The sequence below is a fragment of the Lissotriton helveticus genome, chromosome 7, assembly GCF_964261635.1.
Source record: "Lissotriton helveticus chromosome 7, aLisHel1.1, whole genome shotgun sequence".
NCBI classification, from domain to species: domain Eukaryota; kingdom Metazoa; phylum Chordata; class Amphibia; order Caudata; family Salamandridae; genus Lissotriton; species Lissotriton helveticus.
Window position 1 is genome coordinate 1,289,743,110 of NC_136068.1, and position 25,762 is coordinate 1,289,768,871.

At 42.8% G+C, this 25,762-nt stretch overlaps 1 protein-coding gene across 2 annotated transcripts in view; it reads left to right on the forward strand.

Annotated features, from left to right (window-relative positions):
- The window catches only part of MYO15B (myosin XVB), an 810,836-nt gene that overhangs the window by 409,514 nt on the left and 375,560 nt on the right, over window positions 1-25,762 (forward strand). The gene's annotated exons all lie outside the window — the stretch shown is intronic.

The window sequence follows — 25,762 nt, forward strand, 5'->3', positions numbered from 1 at the left end:
CAATAGACATATGTTTTAGAAAAATATCACAAACTCTGCTCCTTTACATTTTGAAAGCATTCACTTCAGCCAGGTCAGTTTTTTCTGGTCTGGCAGAACACGATCGCTGTTCTGTAGAAGCCAAACAGTTTTTTTCACTCTGGCTGTTTTTTCATGATCTGCTATTTTTTTATTTTTTTTTTTATTAGTTTTTCCCCCTTTTATGCAAGGAATTGAACAGTTACACATACAAAGAAACATACACATTGAGCAACTAGATTAGAAAACAAAGAAACATTGAGCTCTTACAAAATGATGGCACAACACAGACAAAATTAATGCAAGCTGGTATAAACATGAGTTAAGACAAATTAAATCACATCACGAAACAAAATAATGGCTGACTTTGTTCAATAGCTTTTCGAGCGCATAACTGCCCCTATTTACACTTAAATCCAATCGGTTATAGCAGACCAAATCTTGACTCCGATTGCACGCTTCCTCCTCCCCTTAGTCTTATAGATTGCTAGTTCTAAATTATACATAGCTAATAGTCTTGAACGCCAGCTTGAGAATGTCGGTGGATCAGGGCTAATCCAATCCTTAGTAATGCAAGTCCGTACCACTGCCATACAAATAAACAAAAAAGATACCGTGGCTCTTGATCTAGTCTAGAGATATTCAAGCCAACCCCTATCAGAACCAGTTCCCCAGTTATACACACAGGGGATCCCATTATTATTCCTAAAAATTGCTCAATTTCTCCAAATATCTCCCCTAATTTAGGACCTAGAAAAAACATCTGAACTGCATCTGCTGCATATAAACCTCATCTATTAAACTTACGTAATCCCAACAGATGTCCCCCATTTTTAAATCTTGCTTAGGGTATAATTCATGTTATATATGGCCATATAATGCTGAGTGCGCATCCTCCCAGTCATCAAAACTTGATTAGCGAGCCTTAAGGATTCCCTGATATTAACATCCTCTAGCCCCAATTTCTTTACCCATTTTCCTTGACATACATCTAAATCATCTGGAAATGTCTCTATTAGTTGTGCATAAAGTTGACCAATAGATGTTTTTTTCTTCATTCTTTCAATAAGGGAAATTCTGACAAGCTGTTGTTCAAATCCAGCACCTTGCTTATTAAAATAACTACGAATTTGGAGAAATTTAAAGAATTCATGTTTAGCTAAACCACATTTTGCTTGCAAATCTACAAATGTTACCAATTGTCCGTCATCACATAAATCCCCTAAACAGTGAATTGCTTTCAATCCCCATCTATTGGTCACTTGATCCCGAAAAATTATTGGGAGTAAACTGGGAGCTGAGAATGAGGTATATGTATTGAGCTTAAAAACACCTAGCTGCCGCTTGACCTGTTTCCAAACAGAATATGCTGCCTTAAGTATTTTAAATGTAGTCTTCTTAAAACAACATGGTTCTATTATTTTGACAAGGCATTCCCTAGCCTGCACCCCCAACCCGAATTCATATATTGATGGTCTATGGCAGGGCGCAATTTCAGCCCTGTCCCGACTACCAGGGGACTGGTATATTGCAGGATATCTGCCCAATAATACAGCATAAAATGTGGCATACCCCTGCCACCGCGATCTTTTGGCAACATCATTTTCTTATAGGCCCTTCTCTGTCGGCTATACCCCCATAAAAATCTAGAGCAAATCCTCTCTAACCTCTTAAAACATGGCAGGAAATTCTAGGGGAATCGTTCTAAACATGTATAAAAACTTAGGCAATACCATCATTTTTAATCCGTTTGATCTACCATGAAGAGATAAATGCAAATGATCCAGCCGCACCAATGTTGAATTCACCCTAGCCAGCACATGATTCATGTTTAGCTCTGGGATGTTGCTCACAGGCATTGAGATTTTAATTCCCAAATATGTAGCTTCTGAGACAGAAGCCACATTTTCCGGAGGGTCACCACCTGTATAGAGCACTTGCGTTTTGGATATATTTAATTTATAACCAGAGAAGCTCCCAAACTGAGATGCCAATTTATCAATTGCAGGGAGTGCAGTGACATTATCTCATGTAACAACAACAATCTCATCAGCATATGCTAATACTCTATACTCCATATGCCCGCAGTTGAACTGGTTTTATATCTTTGAACTGATTTAGTTTGTTAAAATATATATATATATATAAGGCAAATAATAAATGTGAACAGGGGCATCCTTGCAGTGTACCTCGACCAATCTTAAATAGACTCGACTCTAGACCGGAAATTCCGGACTCATATATAGTGTCCTATCTTAGGGCTAAATCCCTTCAGTCTTAAAACCTCCCACATGTACGGCCAGGAAACCCTGTTGAATGCCTTTTTGGCATCCAACAGGATTACCCCCAATGTGGTATCAGTTGCTGGTGCCCAATCCAAAAAAGATATCACACGCCTCACATGGTCTGCCATATCCCTGCCAGGGATAAACCTGTGTTGGAAATTAGAAACCAACACAGAGATGACACCAGCTAGGCGCATGGCAATAATTTTAAAATACATTTTATTGGAGTTGATTAGTGAAATCAGTCTATATGACCTAGGCAATAGATCAGGCTTACCCTTTCACAAGAAAACGAAAAGAGTAGTCTTACGCCAAGACACTGGTGCAATCCCCTTTTGCGCGGCCGAAAATAGAGTAATAAATTCTGATTTTAGAATTTGCCGAAAAGTCCGGTAGAATTCAAGAGGGATACCATTGGGTCCCAGAGCCTTGCCCGCTGCCAATGATGTTATTGCTCCCTCCACTTCCTCCCAAGTAATATCTACATCTAACTCTTCCATTTGGATCACTGACAGAATATCGACAGTCAAAATATCGACTTGCAAAATATCGAGGTAAAAATATAGAATGCCAGAATATCGACTTCCTATCTACAAACAGGTAAGTACAAAAATATCGGCTCCAAAATATCGATAGGAAAAAATATAGACAATCAAAATATCGATATAAATATCCTAAAATTAATTTAAAACTAATATAATAATAAATATAATTAATTTAAACATACTTAAAATACTTAAATAAACTTAAAATTAATAATTAATTAATGTAACTTAAAAAAATAATTGTAAAACATATATATATTTTACTGAAAGGGCATTTGAAAAAGGATAATTCCGAAACGCGTCATGCCTGATGTAAATAAATGAAATGGTGAACCCCCTCTAACCTCGTGTGCCGCCTCTTAATCTGCCTCGCAAGACGGAGATTAATCTTGGAATATATATATATATATATATATATATATATATATATATATATATATATATATTATTAACAAAACATATACAATATTTTTTCCGTAGGATAGCGAGAGGGTTACATTTACTATTCCCACTCCAGAGAGTGCAACAGTAGGGAAAGCGTTGGATAGCGTAGGGGTAACATTACTATTCCCACTCCAGAGAGCGCAACAGTAGGGAAAGCGTTGGATAGCATAGGGGTAAAAATTACTATTCCCACTCCAGTGAGCGCAACTGTAGGGTAAGCATTGGATAGCGTAGGGGTAAAATTTACTATTCCCACTCCAGTGAGTGCAACAGCAGGGAAAGCGTTGGATAGCGTAGGGGTAAAAATTACTATTCCAACTCCAGAGAGTGCAACAGTAGGGCAAGCGTTGGATAGTGGGAGGGTAAAAATTACTATTACCACTCCAGAGAGAGCAACAGTAGGGAAAGCGTTGGATAGCGTAGGGGTAAAATGTACTATTCCCACTCCAGAGAGCGCAACAGTAGGGAAAGCATTGGATAGCGTAGGGGTAAAAATAACTATTCCCACTCCAGAGAGTGCAACAGTAGAGAAAGAGTTGGATAGCGTAGGGGTAAAAATTACTATTCCCACTCCAGTGAGTGCAACAGTAGGGAAAGCGTTGGATAGCGTAGGGATACAAATTACTATTCCTACTCCAGAGAGTGCAACAGTAGGGAAAGCATTGGATAGCGTAGTGATAAAAATTACTATTCCCACTCCAGTGAGTGCAATAGTAGGGAAAGCGTTGGATAGCGTATTTGTTGCGCTCTCTGGAGTTGGAATAGTAATTTTTACCCCCAGCGTTACTCCTATAATCGACAGCAGTCGTCTCGCCAAACACCAACCAAGAATTACAGAGGGAAGTCCGCCTATAGGGAATCTTCCAATAAGAGACAATGACTTGCCTTTGACCCTACCAATTGGAGGTCGAATCTCTCTGTTTGGTTCTCAATGGTCCTCCATCACCACGGACCGTTGGGTTCTGGACATTGTCAAAAACGGCCATGCCTTAGAATTCGTCAAAATCCCTCCTCCGACTCCACCTTCCGGACCACCTCCTCCGCACCTCACGGTACTTTTCCATCAGGTTCGCCTTCTGATTCAAAAGGGTGCAGTAGAGGTAGTGCCAAAGTCTCAAAGGGGGGAAGGGTTTTATTCCCATTTTTTCCTGATCGTCAAGAAGAACGGAGAATGGCGACCAATTTTGGACTTGAGAGCGCTCAATCAATATCTCAAGAATCAATCCTTCCGCATGTTAACGCTTACAGACATCTTGCGTTTGCTCTCAGTCGGAGATTTCATGGCTACGATCGACCTCAGGGACGCCTACTTTCATGTCCCAATACTTCCAAGTCATCGGAGGTTCCTACGATTCCAGGTGGGGCAACAACATTTCCAGTTCAAAGTACTGCCATTTGGCCTCCGCTCCGCCCCTCGAGTCTTTACCAAAATATTGGCTCCGGTCATGGCTTTTCTTCGACTCCAAGGTGTCCAGATATTCCCATATCTCGACGATTGCCTTCTGAAGTCGCAATCCCGCTCACAACTGCTGCGCCATACCTCCCTGTGTCAGAGGGTGTTTCGCTCCTTGGGTCTGTCTATCAACCTGGAAAAATCCCAATTGCGCCCTGCCACTTGCAAGGATTTCCTAGGGGCCACGTTAGACACCACGCTAGCGAAGGCATTTGTATCCCTGGAACGTCAACAAAGGATCCTTCGTCTAGTGTTTCTTCTACTGTCAAAACAGTGCATTTCAGTTTGACTGCTGAAGTCATTTCTAGGGATGGCCTCATCGTGCATCGCACTCATCCCACATTGCAGGCTACGGACACGTCCTATTCAAGAGGAACTAGACGGGCAGTGGCGTCAAGTCACCAGATCCTTCAACGATCTGATTTCTATCACGACCCGCATGAGAGCAGCGCTCCAATGGTGGACACAGCCATTGCATCTTGCAGCAGGGATGTCGTTCCTATCAGACACTCCAGATCTTACGCTCACAACAGATGCTTCTCTGGAAGGATGGGGTGCGCACATTTAGGACCTGTCCATAAAGGGAAAGTGGTCGGTTCATCAGAAAACCTGGCACATCAACAAATTGGAGCTCATGGCCATTTTCCTGGCGCTCAAGTCTTTTCACCCCGTGCTGCACGGAGAGTCTGTCCTTATACAAACAGACAACACAACCTGCATGCACTACATAAACAAGCAGGGCGGAACGAAATCTCCGGCGCTGTATTGCCTAGCACAGGCAATTTGGGACTGGTCGCTCAAGCACCAAATCACGATCACCGCAATTCATCTCCCAGGGTTGTCCAACCTCCTGGCGGATTCCCTGAGCAGATCCTGATCATCAGCCCACGAGTGGGAATTACATCAACCAACTCTCGACATGATCTTTCGCCGCTGGGGTCGCCCAACACTAGATCTCTTTGCAACACCGGAGAACTGGAAATGCCCAGCTTACGCAAGTTGGCATCCCCACAAAGGGTCACAAGGCAATGCCCTTTTGATGAACTGGTCAAATCTGTTTGCGTACGCCTTTCCTCCAATCCTTCTAGTGCCTCGGGTGCTTTGGAAGATAAGGAGAGAACCCTGCCACATCCTTCTCGGAGCGTGGTTCTCGGAGTTGCTCCTTCTGTCTCAGTGCCTACCCATCCTTCTACATCCTCGGATGGATCTTCTTTCCATGAAAAGGGGTCTAGTTTACCATCCGGACCCCTCTTCTCTGAGCTTATCAGCCTGGAACCTGAACACTGTGAATTTGCGCATTTGACCATTCCTCAAGAATGTCGAGACATCCTTGCTCAAGCCAGAGCTCCGTCAACTATAAAAACTCACAAGTTGAAATGGAAGCGCTTCTGCCATTGGTGTGCCGCTGCGGGTGTCCATCCCTTGCGTGCGACGCCTGCTCAGCTCCTCCCTTTCTTCTACCAATTGGCTCAGTCAGGATTGTCTCATGCGACTTTAAGAGTTTTTCTGGCACCGATTTCACGCTTTCGCCACGATGGCTCCACCTCTCTCTGTTCATCTAGGATCATACGCCAATTTTTCAAGGGACTATTTCGTAAATTTCCACCAATTTGGCGCCCTCCTCCTGCGTGGCGCCTTAACATTGTTTTGGCACAATTAATGACTGCACCGTTTGAACCAATACATAGAGCTGACCTCAAGTACGTCACCTGGAAGGTGGCTCTTCTTCTTGCTTTGACGTCGTCGCGTCGAGTAAGTGACATTCATGCATTTACCATCAAACCACCATTTCTGCAGTTTCAATCGGATTGTGCGCTGTTACGCACTAGCCCTACTTTTCTTCCGAAAGTACCTTCAGATTTCCACATTAACGAACCTGTTATTCTGAAGTCTTTCTTTGCCAACCCGCAGTCTCCTGCGGAACAACGCTTGCACTCCTTGGACATTAAGCGGTGCTTGAAGTTCTACATCAGCAGAACGGCCCAGTTCCGCAAATCTGATCAGCTCTTCGTAGCTTATGGGCGTTTTCACAAGGGACGTCCCGTTACTACACCTACGATAGCCCGCTGGGTGTCTTCGGCTATTGCTTTCTGCCATCAAAAGGCAGGCAAACCTTTGCAAACTTCGGAGAGGGCCCATTCTACAAGATCCATGGCGTCCTCTACTGCACTGTTTGCCGGTGTCCCGCTGCATCAGATCTGCAGAGCAGCCACGTGGTCCAGCAGGCACACGTTCACGAAACACTACTGTCTGGCTGCCATGAATGAAGGGGATACCGCAGTAGGACAAGCTGTGCTTCGTAATCTTTTTCAATGAGTTGAGCCTCTGTTCTACCCTCCTCCTATTAGTTTCCAAATGCTTCTTGACTGTTATATATATATAGATATATATATGTGCCCCATACACATACATTTTCAGTCTTTTGTTATGCATTGTGATTATGGAAACTTTTCTTGGTACTGACTGCTATCTATTCTATATTCAAGCATGTGAATCTATGAAAGACACCCCAATACTGGAGAAGAACAATTGTTACTTACCTGTAAACAGGTGGTTCTCCAGTATTGGTGTCTTTCATAGATTCACATGCGACCCTCCCTCCTCCCCTCAGAGGCTCTCTTCTCCTCATAGACTCTTTGGTCACTCTTGTGCTACGAAAATCTGAGGTGCTGAGCTCTGAGGAGAAGGTTCTAGAGGGCTGCTGTCGCCTGATTGGCCGCAGTTTGGACTAACATAATAACAAGGATAGGCTGCATATGGTCTTTTCCTTCCCCATGCATTCCTATGTAGAATTTTGGGTAGGCAGTTTATGCCTTTTCTAATACATATTTCAGGTTTTTTCTTCTGATTATACATATATGTATATATGTTTATATATGTATTTAGCATTTTATTGCTATTTTATTTACCGTGGGACTCCCACTCCGACGACGGGGAATATTCAAACATGTGAATCTATGAAAGACACCAATACTGGAGAACCACCTGTTTACAGGTAAGTAACAATTGTTCTTCCCCCTGCCAGGATTCGGTATTTACCGATTCGGTAAATACCGAATCGGTATTTCCCATTGATTCCTATGGGCTTCAAGGCCCATAAGAATCAATGGTAAATACCGATTCGGTATTTACCGAATCGGTAAATACCGAATCTTACAGAATCGGTAATTGAAAAAGAAAAATTACCTACATCTGCCTACTTCCAATTTACCTACTCTTAAATACCGATTCGGTATGATTCGGTATTTAAGAGTAGGTAAATTGGAATTACCTACATCTGGCCCTGATGTGTCCTAGATGCTGTGGTTGGCAGAACCTCTACCTGCTGCTTTTCCCTTGTTTCCCTGCTTTCTGGGATCGAGGATGCATTTCTCTCGGATACATTGATGTGGTTCAGCTGCAGTCATCTTCTGGTCACAGCAGCACAGTTCAAGCCACAATATTCGTTCTGGTCCCGGTAGTGCAAGTCAATCTGTATTCTCTTTTTGGTCACAGTGGCGCAGGTCAATGTGTATTTTTTCATGATCCCACGGACACCCAGGGTAATCAGATCATTCTTTTCCATTTGCCTCCTCTAAAAGACACCACCAACTCTGTGGTCACAGTGCTTCTGGCTCCTCTTGTACAATCACTGCAAAGTTGGCAGGCTTAACCCCTCTCTTGGGAGTCAGGCTGGTTTCTACACACTTAAGGCAACTGAGCAGCTTTTCCAGCAAGCTATAGACATAGGTGCCCCGCCTATGGAAATCTGGCTGTCAGGTATATACCAGCACTAGTTGCACAGCAGTCCTATGAATACTCGATAGAGCAGTCAATCCTTGGTCATGCAGAACGTAGAACTGGAACAACAAGTGCATCCCACTTTTATACAGTCAAAGCTGACGTAAGATGTGGATCCACTGCCTGCACCTCCAGAACCAATGTAGAGTGATTCTCCTTTCAAGTGTCTGTTTCAGATTGTTCTTCAGATACAGCCTTTGTGTAGTGGGATGCTCGTCACACCTGGCTGGCATCCGGCACACTCGAGTGATCAAGGGCAAGACACAAAACTGGCTTCATCTAAGGAGTACCTTTTACCTTGAACACGAGACTGCTGCAGTCCCACCCTTCCACATCACCGGCTACCATATGGCAGCTCTACAGGATGATTAATCAACAGCCTTTGCAGCAAAATGCCTAATTGATTTTTTAAAGAAGCCTTGTCTCTCCACCACAGTATCTAGGTCTCAATCCTCCAACTCCTGGGATAGCAGCAGTACACTTTCACTGTTTGAGAAAGGAACCACCTCTCTATTGTGTGTGCAAGGCCAGGGGAATCCCAAAGTAAATCCCAGTGCCTGCTTTTACATGGGCCTTAGACTATAAATGAATGTTGGATAGGTGCGAATGCAAACAGTGTGTACATGTGGGTTCATCACAAAGGTGCTCCCCGGGTAGGCTGGGATCTCTAGACCTGGAAACTGCCTATCACGCTCTGTATGAGCTCTGTAGACTTTAACTTCTGTTGCTCTTCCCGCAGCATATTATACATGTCTTGCCTTAAAATGGGCTAAAGTCGTCCCTAATCATCCTTAATCTCACTAAACTCCAACTTCTTTCCACATCTTTCCATCACAAAAATGTGTCAATCTCTTCTCTCCTTTTCATAGTTCATCATGACCACGTTAACACACACATTATTCAATTTACACTACAGTAATCCTGTTTTTGACCATTATTGATCTTCATTAAGCAAACTTGTAACCTCATGCAAAGACCCATTTTTACCCACACCCTATACATACCGTTCGTTCCCTTTGCTAAGCAGTATTTAGGCACATGGTACTTTCAGCCTTTCTGCCTCTCTCTCCTGCTCTTTTCTCTGATTACCCACGTTTACAAAACAAGCATCAGACTTCATCTTTACTCTCTCCACTGATTGCTCCATGGAATTGGCAGCTGCTGTAACCTCGTCCAGAGTCGGAACTCATATCACATGCAGCCGATCTGGAATCCTCCTGTGATTTGTATGTATCATAATGGGATCCATGAATTCATTCGCTTTGAATGAATTTACCTGGAGGTTTCAATTGCATCATAATGACACTCAACACAAAAGTAAAACCATGCAAAATTAATGAACCAAAGATCAACTTTAGACCACTAATTAGAAAAACTGTTTGGCTCTCGCTGACTATTTCAGCTTCCAAAATAAGCACTTATATGACAGTAACGTTGTAGCCTTCAATTAAACTACGAATGACACACTTTTAACACTAAAATAAACACCTTCGCTTTGCATTTTATTTAATGCTATATTTGATCATTCCTAGTTAATTTTATGTTCCATGGGAATCCACTTAAAACAAAATGTATACAGTACAGTGTGCTTTTTTTCCAATAGCCAGGAGTCAGTCTGCCGTACGTCAATGTGACTCCCACAAAAAAGTAGGCTGCATTACAAATCACACTCTTGATTTTTGTTAAATAACCTCCCCAAAGTGCAATGATTTTTCTTTCAGTGGTTCTCTGCAACATAGTTTTATACTCTTTCCACCATGTTCCTTGCTTACTCCACAAGCAGTGACACCCCTCTCCTTGTGCTGCAGCATCCAACACTCCCAAATAATCCTAGCATTGTTCCCAACTACCCAGCTTCTCTAGCACAGGCATGTCATTGCATTAAAATGGAACCACAATTTACTGTACCACTGCCTGTTCCCAGAGTTGTTCAGCCATGTGGCTACTGAGCTGTCCAGCCTTGTGACTGCATGATTCTAGAAAAAATAAAGGGTAGAGCAAGGTAGAACCCCTACGTGATTCTACCCATGTCAAATGGTCCTAGAATAGTGGCATTGATGGACAGAGGGCACATCATGCACTACGAGGCTCATTGCTGGTGAGTCTCAAACTTTTACTCCACATAAGGTGCGTATGTGCAGATTTCAAACCTGAATAACTCATTTGGCACTAACTGTGACTGGTGTATAAATTACATATCTTTGATGTATATGCAGAGCACGTTGGAATGACACCTGGAGTGGCTGAGACTAGTTGGTCCAGAATAGCTATGGAGTAAATGGTCAGGGCTATGTGGTATCCACAATCCCTTTAAGCCACTGCACAGTTCTTCCTGTTTCAGTATGCTGAAGGCGAGGTGCTTCTCTTTACTTGTTGCCACTGTGAAGAGGCAGCACTGACAAATCCTTTATTAAATCCTTTATTTCAGTAAAACATTAGCAGGACTAAAAAACCCTAATCCGCACTTAGGTCTCCATTCAACAATCATTTAAGAAATCCCTTCTGTCCATTCTTTGGCTGACATATTACCACTTACTTCTCACACCATTTTAATGTAGATAACATCATCTATGTCAAACACTAGGGGCCTAATTACGATGAAGTCCGCCTGACATCGTTTCGGTACTGGGACTGACCGACCTCCTGTCGGTGGTCATGACCCATCAATTAGGATACGACCGAACACTGTTTAGTGGCACCCCAATTCTTTACAATGGGAGCATGTATACTGACTGGAATGCATGCCCTCATTGTAAAACAGCGAGGTGCAGTTCATTCCTGCCCCTCTTGGCAGGCACCTCAAGGTGCCTGCCACGGGGTGCAGGGATCCAAAGGGGGGCACAATAGGTGCCCCCTTGGCCTCCAAACGGAGTCCGTGCACCTATGGGGGCCCTGCTGGTGCCCCCAAAGTCGACTTCCTACAGCTGTTCTGTGTCTGACTGGTAGGATTCCTTTCCGACCGACACTCTCCTAATGGGTCTGTCGGAAAGGAATCCGACCTGCTGATTACCATGCAGTAGGAATAGCACCGACCGACGGTTGAAGCTGTATCCTACCGCATCGTAGTCAGCCCCTAGATGTTTATGTTTTGGATTGTAAAGCACCCTAGGGCATCGCAGCGATAGAGATCTGGCCACAAACAGAACTCAGCAAGAAAAACTAGCAGACCAGCAGCTAGGACAGCCATGCTTTCAGATATTTTCTGAAGATTGCCTCATTAGGCCTCAGAAGCAAATTAAGTGGTAGAGAATTCCAGAGTTTCTGCGTCAGACGTCAGAAGAAACGACTTAATTGATAGGGATTGATTGACTACCCTCCCTGTTCCTTCTGATTCTGGGGACACAGGGCAACCTTGAGTCGGAAGACCGGAGTGCCCTATAACAAGCACAGGGCTAAATGAGATGTCGCAAGGAGATGGGGCCTGTATTGGCAACCGTGCAGAAGGCAAAGCAAAAGGCTTTAAATTAGAACCCGATTTGCAATTTGAAGCCAATGCAAATCAGTCTAGCGGACAGGGATAGGATGATGATTGTGACAAAGAAACAGTATTCAGGGGGAGGAGCCAAGATGGCCACCGGAGCGGACGTGTAGGCTCCCGGCTCCGCGAGTTCTCGAGCCCCGCTCTGAAATCCTGATTATCATCCTGAGGTCGCGCTGCAGCGGGGTGTGGGTGATTGCGCGCTGTCCTCATTCGTGTTTTCCTGGGGTTTCTACCTGCCTGGTAATTGGAGTTATTCGGGAAGTTGTTTGGTGGCCTCCACAGCCCTGAAGCCGGGACCTACGCAGCTGAATGCCGCCGGGTGCTAATTGCTCAACACCGGCCAGCCGGGCCTGTTCGGAGCTGGCCCTTTAGGACGCATTGACTGCCGACAGGGAGCAGGAACAGAATTTCGCTGCTGGGGCGCAGCTCCTCGCACCACGCGACTGGGGTGCATTTGCGAGATGGGGACTCACTGGGAATACTTCTTCTTTGTGTAAAGCTGGAGGTGAGCAGTATCGACCCCATTTTCGAACTTGCCCGGTTTTTGCGGACCACCCCCGAATTTGTCCCAGCCTTGAATTGATGAGGGGATGGCTGTTACCGAGGATCGCTCCTTAGAGGTCTGCCTTGTTGGCATCGGTACTTTGGACTGCTACCTGCCGGTGCCGTCCTCGCCCCCATCTTATTGTCATTCTCCCTCCACGGTGGAACCGTTTGCTGGCTCCCTGCACGAGATAGGCTGCAGTACCCTGCCTATCGCTGTGATGTGTGATGGGATGTGCGGGTCATCTCGTAACGCGGTGATGTGGGGTCCCCAACCTGAGCTATCCTGTGGCACCATTCTCGCTGCTCTTGGGGACCTACGATCTGCGTGGAGGGATGGTTACCGAGAGCTGGGTGAGAAGCTTGATGGCGTTGCGTTCACTCTGAAGCGAATATGGCTGGACTGCTCCCAGTGGGATGGCGATTTGCCTTCTCCAGTTCCTGAGGTGGCTACTATGTTTCCCCGCGAGTGCGGAGGGGAGCAGATTATCCCTGATAGTGTTGTTGCCTGCGGACGACCGTCTGCCAGCTCCTGTGGCGCTGCAGTGTATCTCTCCCGCCTGGGGGCTGAGACTTCGTTCACGATATCGTCGCTATTGCCCCGAACAATGCTTTTGCAGCTGTTAGCCCCTTTGACTGCATCCTTCTTCCAAGCCCCACGATCCTTGCTGTGGACTGAGTGTCATCGGACGAACCTGGGGATGATGTTTGTCGGTGAAGATGGACCTATTGGTAACGGGCGGCGTCCATTTTGTGTTCACAGACCTCTCTTCTGCCATGCGTGGACATTTTGTTTCTTTGTGTTGGGTGGGACGGGCTTCCCACAGGGGCCATGTTTAGGGGGGCTCGCACGAACGGGCCAGGGCTAGGTGCTCCCTTTCATAGTTGATGGCTGCTTGGCTGGCGGAGGACCGGATTGATATGTCCCAATGTAACATTCAGCTGCGCTGTGTTTGATGACTCTCCCCATTCATTACTGTAACTGTTGCTTATTATTGTTGCCATTTACTCTTGGGGTGGAGAATGAACTTGTGGCTTGGGAGACCGGGAGCTCATATGTATGACCCTCCTCCGATTTATAGGGTTTCTTCTTCTTTTCTTTCTTCCTGTTCTGTGTCTATATTTCGGGTATTCTTTATTGGGCGACAGACACACTGCTAGGGGGGGGTAGGCCGTAGCCTCTGCATGTGTGTAGGGTGGGGGGTGAGGAGGGGGGGCTTTATTTTGTCCGTTTTCAGTTCCTATGGGCCTTATTTTTTCTCTTCCCTTTTTTTTAATTCCTTTTCTTTTCTTCTTTTCTTCGGGTCAGTAGGGTGGCTTGGTGTGGGGTGGGTACGGACTGGCGCGAATATTTTGGTGGTAGTTTATCCTTCCATTGCTATTTATGTGCCGATACTTTGCTTATGTTTCACTGTTCGTTAGATATCCTTTGGTAGGCGTTGCCCACTCTTACTCTCGCTGGACTGTATGGTTACTGATCCTTCTCTGTTTCTATCCTTTTACGTATACTGTTAAAATTTTAAAATGAACCTTACTTCTCCTGTTTCTCGGCAGTCTGATGTTTTCCAGTGTAATTCTGAATGCTTGCTACTTTGTATTGATGTACTGCTGAGTCACCGTATACCTTATGAAAGTGCTTAGACAGACGTCGAGGCCGGCCGGGTGGTTGTAGGCCCGTAAATGTTTGATGATACTGCACAATAAAGGTTTTAAAAAAAAAAAAAGAAACAGTATTCATGCTGCTGCGTTTTGCAGTCACCTTAGTAAAGTCTCAGTGATTCCAAGCTAGAGAACATTACCGTAGTCCAGCTGCGATGTGTTGATTGCCTGAACACCTTTTTTTGTAGTGGATTGTGGGAAAGCCCATCGATTTGTTAAAGGCACCTCAATAGACCAAAGTAACAAGCACTCAGGTTCTTTATGTGATGATCCATAGACAAGTTATGGTCAAGCCAAACCCTCAGTTGTTTCTAGATGTGGATTTCATAGGCACCAATAGGCATTCTCAAAAGCAAAAACGTGCATTCTTTCTCTACTGCACAAACTGCTGATACAAGTCATGAAGATCAGCATATGAAGGCACAATCTACTACAGTGTTTCTAATTGTGGTCCTGACACCAACCTTAAAGATAAGAAGATCCCAGACATGTTGATCTTTCATAAAGCAATTTCCTCCTGATAATATTGCATGTGTCCCTGATTTGATATGGAGATGGTCTTTGAAAGACCAGATTCCATTTCAGCACAAGCTCACATGCTGTTATTCAACATTCTTGAAACGTCTGTTGTGTCTACTGGAGATGTGCCTACTTTACAGAGGAAAGATTATAAGGTACCCTTGACTTGCCTTCTTTCTTTAGAGTAGTTCCACCGCTACCGCTTTGGTGGACTCCTTAGTGAAGTAGAGAGATTCTGCTTTCAATTTTGTATATATTTTCTAATTAATTTGAAGAAGCATCGAGGAGCCTGTTTTGTTGCACAATAAAGCCGTAACAGTAATTGTGCAAATGAAACATAATGCTGTCAATGGAGCATCTCTCCCCAAGTTACATTTCTTTATCAGTGGATATTTGGCAGGTTCAACGGTTTTGAAAAAATCACTTAGTAAGCAATCTGTCTGTTTTGGCTGTTGCTCTGTATATCAGATAAGTGGCTCTTGGGCATTGGTCTCAGATGACTAGTCCGATAGTTTTACTGCATGCTGTGTTAGCAATTACTGGCTAAGCTCTGGTTAGTTTCAGCTTTAATTAATCCATACACAAGTTTCAAGTTACCTAAAATGCTAAACACACAAGTCCTTGTAAAGTTGTTCACCTTAGCCTCTGATAGGTTACTTGGTTGCTTCCTAATATATAGGCCTGTGCTCATGTGAACAGCAACGTTACTGAATATAATGCCATCTCTAAGAAACCCAGTCTTTTCAAATGTTGCAAGTCCAGTGTAAATAAAAGCTAGTATGAAAGAATAATCTCCAGTCCTGCCATTACTATAGAAATACCCAACAGCATTTTCTCTAGGACTGTGCATGTAGTCACTGGTAAAGTAAGAGACTTTCAACATGTTCCGCAACTTCTGTCCCCACTTCTCTTGTGTTTTCTGCACTCATCCCATTTGCATCCTTCACCCTTGATGTCTCTTTCTTTGTCAACCTCAGCTTTGATATCCTTGTCATTGGCTCCATCACCTACAGGAGCGTCTCTCTCATTGTCAATTTTAATTTGGCTACTTTGTTTCTAAACTTTAACATTAATGATGAGCTATTTATCAATAAGGAGACCCTTTAGATGATGAGACAGCTTGATTGGGCAGCAGGATAGGGACATCTGTAGTGGATGGGCAGTGGAAGGGTTGAGGGGATGGCAGAGTCTGAACCTAATTTTATAGGTATTTAAGTGTGAGTCTAAAATTCTTAAATGCAAAGATGGTATCATTATTTTGTTGGTGATAATGTTATATATATTCTTTCTAAAGTCATTCTAACTATCTGTACATTAGTATGGCACAAGCGAAGCGTGAAGTATAGTCAACAGAACAGCATACACAGTTGCAGGAGCATATTGGTTAGAAATGTGACTTCATTGTTTCTCTTGGTCATCCTAGTTAGTGGTACAAAAGTAGATGACACAGAGCTTACAATGAAACAGTCAAAAGAAACAGCATTACCAATTAATAAGAACTTTCTAGGAGTTATCGTAGGTATCCCAATAAGATGGAAGATATTTGATGAGAATGGTAGGAGGGGTATAAATCTGCAGTTTAGTCATGAGAGTGGAAGTACATTGGACTGTCTGAGAGTGTTCAGGGTGTGTACAGTTCAAATGGAGACGGTCAGAATGTGATCCAAGTAGAGATCATTGGAGACTGTAAAAAAATGATAGGTGAAGAGCTTGGTTCCATGTGAATGGATTATGGTATTACTTGGCTTGGTGTTGAGAGCGAGAGAACTGTTAAGTATTCTTGCCATGAAGATCCATCCTGGGTAAGTTAGTAAAGCCAGTAATGCATCTCTGCTGCTTTAATTAGTCCATAGCATAATGAGTCTGTCCTAATACTAAGTTAATGTTCCATTCTTCGTAGTATAAGTACTCAATCACCTCTTCTGACGTCTCTTGGTATCTGCTCTATCCCCAAAAAGCTGAAGGATCTGTTGTGTTCAAGGTCCTGTAGGCAATTTTCCACTCATGGCATTGGATATTCCGTAAGTGTACTCGAATGCGAGTTTTAGTGGTCTGGAGGTCGTACCAGTGTATTTCTGTTTACAAGGATGTTGTATTATGTGTATTAGAAAGGTGCTTTTGCAATTGATCCATGACAGTATTCTGTGTCTAGAACCATTAGGCAACATTACTTCTGTAGTTTTGTTCTCAATCAATTTACAGATTTGAAAGTTATGCCATATATTATTGTCCAAAAATGTTAGTTGTTTTTTACTTTAATCCTTGAGTAAAGATCAACATATGTGTTGCTTCAGATGGGAAACATCCTTTACAACGGAACCACTACAACGCGGTACAGTTTCGACACAGTTTTAACAACGAAAGTCGTTACAATGACTTTCGCTCAACGACTTTCGCTGGAGGGCGCTCTAGGATAAGGGATAGTTTAATTTACCATCCAACACCTTCCCTACTATCCACGGGGACTGGTGTTGGAATAGTAAATTAAACTATTCACTATCAGCGCCCCACCAACGCAAGTCGTTGTAACGACTTGCGTTGTTAAAACTGCGTCGTAAAGGGACGCGTTGTAACGGTACGCGTTGTACCGTCATACATCCGCTTCAGATTGCATGCTTTTCTAAAACCAATTGGTGGGTATTATTGGATCCCATTCTGGATAGATGTGTTGTTGCTGATCAGGTACCAATGCTAATATAGGATTTTCTGAGTATAGTAATGATAATGAAATGTATTGGTTATGGGGATCGCCTTTGATAATCATAAGTATTGAATAGTCCCAGACCCGTGCCGGGATTCCGGAGCAGTCCTTTCAAAGTCACATTTACTTTGCCATACTTTGGAAAGGCAAGGAGGCAAATGTGACACAAATGATTCATGTTGCAGCCTTAAAACAGCTATATTGTCAATATAAAAAATGTGAAGAAAGGCTTAAGCCTTCAAAAGTAACAAGAAAAAATTAAAAAGTGACCTTTTCAAAAACATCCTTCACAAACTCTTTTTGCTTCTTATTAAAGAAAGAGAATGAGAAATATTTGGCAAAGTGGCTGTAAGGATTGCATCATTGAAAACAATAAAAATAGGACACTTCACCTTTAAGGGCACCTTGACCTCCAGTGCCCCATTATGCCCTGCAGGTAGCAGTTTACTCAGTTCTTTTTTTCTGGCTCCTGCTGACAAGATCCTGGAGCAGAACTCTGCCCTTTTAGGGCTTTTTTATTCTAAGAAAATGAATATATTTCTTCATAAAATGATTCACTCAATGTCCTTTAGAGTGTAGAGTCTTTTTAGAAATTTTTGTGAGAAAAAAATATATCTGATGTTGTGCAAAATGCCATCTCTTTTTGTGAACGGCCCAGAATGTGGCAAAAACAGACCCACTGATCATGTCACTACTGCAAGACCCTTTCCAGGTGACATTTGAAGAAGAGAGAGAAGATTCACCTCCATGGCCGAGTGGAGCACCACAAAAGACAAAATTCCCTTGCTGGAGAGACTTGTGAAGGATGAGGAGAGACAGTTCCCTCTACCAGTGCCACAATGCACACTCTGAGGACACCTGCAAAGGGAGATCCTAAAGAAGAAAATTTAGCAAACGCTCCTGTTCCATGTTGAGAAGTGGTATAGCACCTGCTTGCTCACCATCAGGAGCTAGTTTGACATTGGTCTCCTCCTTGGTGTCATATGTGCCATCAATGTCGAGACAACATACAACATCAAGAACTTCAGCGTCACGACATGGTTCGATGCCAAGACATCATAGAATTCCTCTGACTAAGACAGCAGGGGCTTTCACGGATGAGAGCACGCAGACTTCCTTAAGAGTCTGACTCATTTTTTTTCATTTCAAAACTTTATTCGGTTATTAAGACAAAATAACCATAAAAGTACAATAAAAGAAGAAGAAAATCATAATTAAAAAAGATTCTTACAATACAATCAATTACAGTACACAAAGGTTATTTCCACATAATTCAGGTTACAATTGATTTTCGTGATTTAAAAACATTTTTAAGGAATGAGGAAATAAATACGACACTTAAAATACTATCAAGCATCTGTATGGCTAAAAAAGCAGGGCGACAGCGATTAATGCCCATAATCTTCAGAAGTGGAATAACCCACGTTCGTCTAGGTACAGAATAAAATGTACAAAAGAATAATATATGTATATCCGTTTGTACTGACAGTTCATCGCAGGGACATTTTATCAAAGTTTTTGACCAAAGAGCGCGGTCGCACCCCCCAACCCCCGGGGGGGGGGGGGGGCGGCCGAGCACTTTGCCAGGGCCGGTTTCGGTTCCCAGTCCGGTCCTGCAATCATTCATTACTGGGAAACTAAGTAACCGAAAGAACAAATTCAATCTAAAACGCATTAATAAAAACCTTTCATGGTCACTCATTGGTAAGCTCAAATAAGGTTGTATATTTCTAGAAAACACAATTTGTTCGTGGGCTACTACAGTTATTTTCTTCATTTCAATCGTAATTCTGTTCTTGTGCAGATAAGCCATACACTTTTCTTTTAAAGATTTTCTTGAAATGTCACATAGAGAAGATTGTTCTGTGAAATAATACCCCATACCCAATGCAGTGAGGAATTTCCTCACATGGCACAGCCATCTAAATTTGTCACTCTTCTCTAGCCCAACCACATTGTTCATTATTGTGCGGTTTAATTTACATTCGTCAACTGTCCATATTCTATGCCATAGTAGAATTGGTGCCGTTTTTATAGTGTCTTCCAAGTAAGGCTCCCCTAATTCTACATGACAAACATATGTTGAAACACTCTGTGGAAGTGCTAGAAGGTATTTCATAAAGAGATTTTCAACAATCTGCAGTGAGCTTACATTGGCGTGTCCCCATAAACCTGAGCCATATGTTACAATCGCTACACAAGTGGCTTTATATATGGTTAGCATTTCCTTGATTGGTCTCTTCCCAATTTTACGGCTAAAGTTCTTTAAGGCCATAATTGATTTGCAAAACAATAATCTCCTAGTACTAATAGTGGTATTCCATAGGTCCTTGCAATCAATTAAAACTCCTAGGTAACAAAAGGTTGGAGTAACATCAACAGGGATAGAGCCAATATAAAGTGCCCTTCTCCTGTTTTTTAATCCCGATCCACAAGACATGGTAAAGGTCTTAGAACAATTAATACGCAAATCTAACCTTGTCATGAAATCGCAAAATGAGGTAACCAACCTCTGCATAGCCTGTGGTGTTCTAGCCATAAGGCTACATTTTGAAGAATTTTGAAGAATTATTCATATGGTGTGTCAGTCGTGGGGATGTAGCTGCATGGTTCATGCATACACGACTTTCTGATCATTTCCTCAGGTGTCTTGGACGGAGACACTACCCACGTGTGCACCCTAAATTGTCTACACCTGACAACTAGATTCACAACATTGCTGTGCATCGTTTCCCACTATTCATTATCTACAGCACCCCGCCACGAACGATTGCACGCGCTAAAATGCAATTTGAAGAGATTAGCCGCAGCACCGAAGCTCGAGCGCACACCCTTGCATATGACGAAGAGGAACGTCAACGCATTTATGCCTTAATTGAGGAAGACATCACCCCAGCTTCTTCCACACGCAACAAGGAACAATGTATCAAGCAACTACTATACCTTTCAAAGAGACACATCAACCAAAAGCTCCATGCGAGCACTTTGTTGAAGTACCACAGGGCACTCAGAATCCCTCGCGGTTTACGGATCGCCTTGAAACCCTCATTGTGCAAAAACTCGAAAATATTCAAAGACAAATGGGAAAGAATTTTGAACAAATGCAGCCTGGATCTCATTTTGTTGATCGTGGAAGAACTTTCAGATATTCTTAAAGAACTTGAACAAGAAATCAAAGAAATTGATCTAGAACTTAAAGACATGTTAACCCCAGAAGAACTTTCTAATACTCTGGCTGATTTAAAAATCACATTGGACAAACATCAGAAAGAAATCAACGAGCGGAAGATTCGAAAATTTCGCCGGGATACGCTTGACTACAAGCTCGACGAGGTTTATTCATGGGCAGACATATACACCCAACGGAGACGGAATCGACCAACCAATACACAAACTGACACATCTTCTTCTGGTAGTGACACCTCATCTCGACCGCCTCGTGCTACTCTACCTCCTAGACCAGCTCACGACGTCGCTAGCACATCTGCCACCTCACAAATTCAAACCTCTGCGGTTCATTTTTTAGAGGTAGACACAACCGACCTCGAAGACTCAGGAGGAGCCAGAGTAAAAGAAAAAGATTCAACTGCTCCAACAACTCGGAGCAAGGCAATACCGAAAGACCCCAAACCGAAAAGGACCACCTAGTCATAAACATCTCAAGCACTACCATCAATCAATATCAGATGAACGTTTTAGAGAAAGGCACTTCGTTCATTCCCACTACCAACACCAACTTGTTGGAACTTGAGGTCAGCACCTTCAAATTCCTAAGGAAACTTAGGCTGCGCTACTTTTTTGAAAAGGTTTTACCATCTACCACTGACAGCAAACCCGATGAATTGAAAGGATTGAGACCTGCAAGCACATTTCAAGCTCCTTGTAGCCATAAGTCAATTGATTTATTTGAAAAATTGGTACGCCATGACGTGTCAAAGATTAACTTTCAGCGTCACAACCGACGCCCTAACCTCACATCTAAAGATCGTGATGTTCTTCAATCTCTGGCTAACAATAAGGAAATCAAATGCCTGAAAGCCGACAAGGGCGGGGCTCTTGTCATTCTTGACAACTCCTTGTACAATCAACGTTTACAAGAACATATTTGTGACGCTTCCTTGTATATGAAATTGGATAATAATCCGACTAGAGAATTTTATAACACTCTTCAAGACATTGTTATGAAAGCCTTTGATAACAATATCATACAGGAACGCACTAAGAACTTCCTCCTACCACAACATCCTAGGAGCCCATCTTTACAAATGAGTCCCAAAATCCATAAAGATTTGAATAATCCTCCTTTTCGGCCAATTGTGTCCACCAGAGGTTCAATTCATGAAGCGACTGGCAAGCTGATTGACAAATATTTACAAGCCATTGTCACCAAAGCTCATAGTTATATTAAGGATACTACAGAATTCTTAATTAAACTATCTCAAATTCAGATTAATCACGACAACCACTACATCATGTGTACTGCTGATGTCAGCTCCTTATACACATCCATCCCTCACCAGGGAGGCATCGAAGCGGTTGAACAGGCTTTGCTCACCAGTGATATTGACAACTCCATGCAAACTTTCCTAATGGAATTGATGGTATATACTCTTTACTCTTTACCATAGTTACTTTCAAGTTGACAATGAGTGGTTCCTACAGCTTTCTGGAATGGCTATGGGAAATTGTGCGGCCCCCTCATATGCCAACATTTACATGGAAAACTTCGAAAAAACATATATATATGGCGATCAAACCAACCATGAAAAAATACTCATGTATACAAGATATATTGATGATCTCTTTCTCATCTGGACGGATTCTACAGCCTCTCTTGAACAATTTCTCAGTCAACTGAATTCCAAAGACGATCGCATCAAACTCACATGGGAAATCAATGATTCAGAAATCACTTTCCTTGATGTTAACATAAAAATCACCACTAATGGTCTCACCACTGACCTCCACAGAAAAAAGACTGACCGTAATAACACCTTGCATTACAAGAGTCATCACCAGGAGTCACTAAAAAGACATTTACCGTTTTCTCAACTCTTGAGAGTCAAACGCATTGTCTCAGACGAACACACCTTGGATCTACGTATGGATGAAATGCAGAAGCGATTTGTAGCGAGAGGTTACCCAGAACAGGTTGTTAAAGATGCACAACTTCGAGTGACACAAATCACCAGACCAGAAGCTTTGTTAAAAAAAAACACTACAGCACAACCACGAAATGTTCTGGTTTCTAAATTCTCAACTGTTAGTAAGATCTACAAAAAGATCATATTAAGACATTGGCCCATCCTTCAGATTGAACCAGACTTCGATGAGTTGTACAGAGCTGCACCCTTGTTTGCCCACACTCGAAGCAAAAACATTAAGGAAATACTGTCCAACCCTACAACCTCAGGTCTAAAATACAAAGGCACACAACCGTGTTTAAATTGCAGTCACTGCAACTCTGCCATTAAAGGCAATTTCATTCATCATCCCATGAATGGCAAGACTATCAAGCTCCGGACCAACGCCACTTGTGACTCCTCAAACCTAATTTACGCACTAAAATGCCCATGCGGCACACTGTATGTGGGAAAGACCGAAAGAAAAATAAAGACACGTTTAAATGAACATAAGTCAAACATCCGACTCAAAAACGTGAAGTCCAACATTGCCATGCACTTTGATGAAGCTCGTCACTCTATTGCACAATTGCAATATATCATTTTGGAAACTGTTACCAAAAAGGAGGGTACTGACAACAATAAACTCCTGTTGAAGAGAGAACTGGAATGGATTTACCGCCTCCAGACCCAAAAACCTTTTGGGTTAAATGATCGCTGTGAATTTAGTTGCTATCTATAATGTCAGCACCATGTTACATTGATCCGCATGCTGCGTGTGTTTCTGCACATTTCGTCACTTTTGCCATCGTCTCACGATCTTGCATGGCTATTTTTCATTAATTTTTATTTTTATTTTCATTTCCATTTCCATTTTATTTTATTTTAATATTCATTTTATTTACACTTTATTTAACACTCTATAACTCCCGTCACACGTTTAGTTCCTTTGGCGATGACCACTTTCCCCCACTCCAGCATGGCGCCCAAGTTGTCCATACACCAGCCTAGTCCGCCCTCTATGTTCACAACCCTTGTTTCGCGCTATATTGGTTTCCCAGCTTCCTGGCCGGGAACCATGAACCTGTCAGTAACGGGCGGCGTTACTCTTAACTCGAAGTAAGTTTTTCGACTGGTGCTTTGAATGGTTGCCTGCTTAATGCGCATATCACCTTGCTCGTTTGTTTAGGTTCACGAGCACTTTGACACAACCGCCGTATTTAACTATTTCACGCATTGGGTTACCAGTCACTCAATATTATTATCCTTTGATCGGCACCTTAATCATTTACCACACCCTGGTCACCACCATTGATTTAAACGCTAGGCACTATGTCAGTTAAGCGCTACGCACGTTTTTTGTTTGTTAACTGTTTATGGTTATTTGTTTTTTATCGTAATGTACTCTGATGGTGATTCGTCTCCTTCCTTACAGCACTCCTTGACAAAGGGCTTTGCCCGAAATGCATTGGAGTCGCATTTCATGATTGTTCCTCGTTTTGAACTATGAACTTTACTTAACATGGATCACTTATTGATATGAATGTAATATCAATTTGCTATTGACATTCCACTTGTGTCTAAATAAATTGAACTACCAAGTCTACATTTTGAAGAATTATTCATATGGTGTGTCAGTCGTGGGGATGTAGCTGCATGGTTCATGCATACACGACTTTCTGATCTAGCCATAAGGACGGCATCATCTGCATATAGCAGGGTTGGTATTGGCCTTTCCCCTACCATTGGGAGGTCCCTACACTCAGTCAGTAGTGTGCTCTCCACATCGTTGATATTGAGTATGAAGAGGAATGGAGCTAGGACACAGCCTTGGCGTACCCCTCTTTTAATTCCAAAGGATTTGGTACATTCCCCATTTTTCCCAAATGTAACTTTTGCAGATGCTCCAGCATAAAGTTCCCAAAGAAGGTTTATGATGGAGCGATCTACACCCATGTTACCCATAACCAGCAAAGTTTACTGTGCGAGACGCAGTCGAATGCAGAGGTAAGATCTACAAATGTTAAAAACAATCGACCCTCCTTGGCTCTGGTATACTTTTCAGTTAAAATATGCAAGTTCAGGCATTGCTCAATTGTCCCCAGGCCTTTCCTGAAGCCATACTGTAAATCGCTTATAATTTTATTCTCGTCAGCCCATATTTGGAGTCTGTTTAAAATTACTCTTCCTAGGATCTTGACAGTGGAGTCCAATAGTGATATTGGGCGATAACACTTACAACTATCTCGATCACCCTTTTTAAAAATTGGTACTATCCGAGATTGGCACAACGAAGAAAGTAAGCCCTCATGTAGAGTTGCATTAAAAAGGCGTGCAAGAATCGGGGCCCATAATTCCCTATTGTTTTTGTACAGATCGACTGGAACCCCATCGGGGTACTCACAAGCTTATCCTCCATCCAAGCCACATCTTCAATGACCATTCCAGATTCACCAATATCTCCACAGGCTCTGTTGGAATTCACTCGTCTTCCATATTCATCTCCTCCTCCTCAACTAGCAATCCCAGCTGTACCTCCACTGCTAATACCACCAGCCACTCCTTCTCGACCACCACAGTATCCTGTACCAGTGGCACTGGCACCAAGGCACCTTAGATCTAAATTCCATCACACCAGACTACACAGCCATAGGTCTAGGTCAAGATTGAGATCCCACTGGCCTCATCGTCCAAGATCTCAAAGACGTTCACTCTCAAGAAGATATTCGACAGAAGTGTAAAGGCACACTATGTCCGTTGTTGCCAGAATAAGTTCCTCCATAAAGTCCAAATGGTCTAGTTTTTGGAGTATGTTTTTTGTATCGCTTATGTAGGAAGGCATTTTGGAATGATGGCTTATAATAGTAATTAATGTATTCTCCAATTCACACTGAGTTCATACCTGCTATAATAACTCTCCCTGCTGATGTGAATCCGGGTTTGTGTATCTTTGGTAAAAGGTACAGTGTTGCACCATAGGGTGTCATATAAAGAGGTACTGTTTGTTATTCAGTAGATAATAACGCTTTCGGATGCCATTTAATTAATTGAGTGTAGAGTACACATTGTATAACTTTAGTTGGTTTGTTAGGCAGTTTCTCATAGTAGGTGGTGTCTGATACCTGCCAACTGAAATATAGTTATCTACATGGAGCATTACTATGTTTCCTCCTTTGGCCGCTTCCTTTATAATTATTGCTGGGTTGTTTTA